The sequence below is a fragment of the Bison bison genome, unplaced genomic scaffold, assembly GCF_000754665.1.
Source record: "Bison bison bison isolate TAMUID 2011002044 unplaced genomic scaffold, Bison_UMD1.0 scf7180017863683, whole genome shotgun sequence".
Taxonomy (NCBI): Eukaryota; Metazoa; Chordata; class Mammalia; order Artiodactyla; family Bovidae; genus Bison; species Bison bison.
In genome coordinates, this window is record NW_011494255.1 from 19,269 (window position 1) to 22,061 (window position 2,793).

Sequence of the window (2,793 nt, forward strand, 5' to 3'; positions counted from 1 at the left end):
CTGCTGAGTTTTCCAAATTTGCTGGCATATTGAGTGTAGCACTTTCACAGCATCATCTTTTAGGATTTGAAATAGCTCAGCTGGAATTCCATCAACTCTACTAGCTTTGTTCATAGTGATGCTTCCTAAGGGCCCACTTGCCTTGCACTCCAAGATGTCTGGCTCTAGTTGATAGATTGCTCCATCATGGTTATCTGGGTCATTAAGATCATTTTTGTACAGTTCTGTGTATTCTTGCCACCTCTTCTTAATATCTTCTGCTTCTGTTAGGTCCATACCATTTCTGTCCTTTATTGTGCTCACCTTTGCATGAAATGCTCTCTTGGTATCTCTAACTTTCTTGAAGAGATCTCTAGTCTTTCCCATTCTATTGTTTTCCTCCATTTCTTAGCATTCTTCACTAATGAAGGCTTTCTTATCTCTCCTTGCTATTCTTTGGAACTCTGCATTCAGATGTATATCTTTCCTTTTCTCCTTTGCCTTGAGCTTCTCTTCTTTTCTCAGCTATTTGTAAGGCCTCCTCAGACAACCATTCTCCCTTTTTGCATTTAATTTTCTTGGGGATGGTTTTGATCACCGCCCCCTGTACAATGTTATGAATTTCCGTTCATAGTTTTCAGGCCCTCTGTGTATCAAATCTAATCCCTTGAATCTATTTCTCACTTCCACTGTATAATCAGTCATAGGGATTTGATTTAGGTCATATCTGAATGGTCTAGTGGTTTTCTCTGCTTTCTTCAATTTAAGTCTGATTTTTACAAAAAGGAATTCATGATCTGAGCCACAGTCAGCTCCCAGTCTTGCTTTTGCTGACTGTATAGAGCTTCTCCATCTTCAGAGGGAAAGAATATAATCAATCTGATTTCAGTATTGACTATCTGGTGATGTCCTTGTGTAGAGTTGTCTCTTGTGTTGTTGGAAGAAGATGTTTGCTATGATCAGTGTGTTCTCTTGGCAAAACTCTGTTAGCCTTTGCCCTGCTTCATTTTGTACTCCAAGACCAAACTTGCCTGTTACTCCAGGTATCTCTTGACTTGCACTTTTGCATTCCAGTCCCTTTTAATGAAAAGGACATCTTTCTTGGTGTTAGTTCTAGAAGATCTTTTAGGTCTTCATAGAACCATTCAACTTCAGCCTCCTCAGCATTACTGGTCGGGGCATAGACTTGGATTACTGTGATATTGAATGGCTTGCCTTAGAAACAAACCAACATCATTCTGTCAGTTTTGAGATTGCACCAAGTTCTGCATTTTGGACACTTTTGTTGACTATCATGGCTACTCCGTATCTTCAAAGGGATTCTTGACCACAGTAGTAGATGTAATGCTCATCTGAATTAAATTTGCCCATTCCAGTCTATTTTAGTTCACAGATTCCTAAACTGTTGATGTTCACTCTTGCCATCTCCCGTTTAACCACTTCCAATTTACCTTGATTCACGGACCTAACATTCCATGTTCCTATGCAATATCGTTCTTTACAGCATCAGACTTTACTTTCATCCCTGGATACATCCACAATTGGGTATTAGTTTTTGCTTTGGCTCCATCCCTTCATTTTTTCTGGAGTAATTTCTCCCCTCTTCTCCAGCAGCATATTGGGCACCTGCCGATTTGGGGAGTTCATCTTTCAGTGTCCTATCTTTTTGTCTTTGCATATTGTTCACGGGGTTCTCAAGGAAAGAATACCGAAGTGGTTTGCCATTCCCTTCGTCAGAGGACCACATTTTATAGGAACTCTCCCCCAAGTTCCATCCATCTTGCATGGCCCTACAAAGCATGGCTCATAGTTTCATTGAATTAGACAAGGTTGTGATCCACATAATCAGTTTGATTAGTTTTCTGTAACTGGTTTTCATTCTGTCTGCTATCTGCTGGATGAGGATAAGAGACTTGTGCAAGCTTCCTGATGGGAGGGACTGGCTGTGGGTAAAACAGTTAAAGTGTTTGGGTAAACAGTTAAAGCTAAGTTTGGAAAACTCAGCAGTGGGCATAGGACTAGAAAAGGTCAGTTTTCATTCCAATCCCAACGAAGGGCAATGCCAAAGAATGTTCAAATTACCACATAATTGTACTCATTTCACATGCTAGCAAAGTAACGCTCAAAATTCTCCAAGCTAGGTTTCAACACTATGTGAACTGAGAACTTCCAGATGTTCAAGCTGGATTTAGAAAAGGCAGAATAACCAGAAATCAAATTGCCAACATCGATTGGATCATAGAAAAAGCAAGGGCTTTCCAGAAGAATATCTACTTCTGCTTCACTGACTATGCTAAGGCCTTTGACTTTCGACTTTGTTGTGGATCACAACAAACTGTGGAAAATTCTTCAAGAGATGGGACTACCAGACTACCTTACCTGCCTCTTACAAAATGTGTTTGCAGGTCAAGAAGCAACAGTTAGAACCAAACATGGAACAACAGACTGGTACAAAATTGGGAAAGGAGTACGTTAAGGCTGTATATTGTCACCCTGCTTATTTAATTTATATGCAGAGTACATTACAGAGGAGGCAATGGCACCCCACTCCAGTACTCTTGCCTGGAAAATCCCATGGATGGAGGAGCCTGGTAGGCTGCAGTCCATGGGGTCGCTGAGGGTCAGACATGACTGAGCTACTTCACTTTCATTTTCACTTTCATGCATTGGAGAAGGAAAGGGCAACCCACTCCAGTGTTCTTGCCTGGAGAATCCCAGGGACGGGGGAGCCTGGCGGGCTGCCGTCTATGGGGTTGCACAGAGTCGGACACGACTGAAGTGACTTAGCAGCAGAGTACATTATGCGAAATGGCA

General features: G+C 41.6%; 1 protein-coding gene across 1 annotated transcript in view; it reads right to left on the minus strand.

Annotated features, from left to right (window-relative positions):
• LOC104983918 overlaps positions 1 to 2,793 on the minus strand; it is a 25,050-nt gene that overhangs the window by 17,514 nt on the left and 4,743 nt on the right. The window lies entirely within an intron of this gene.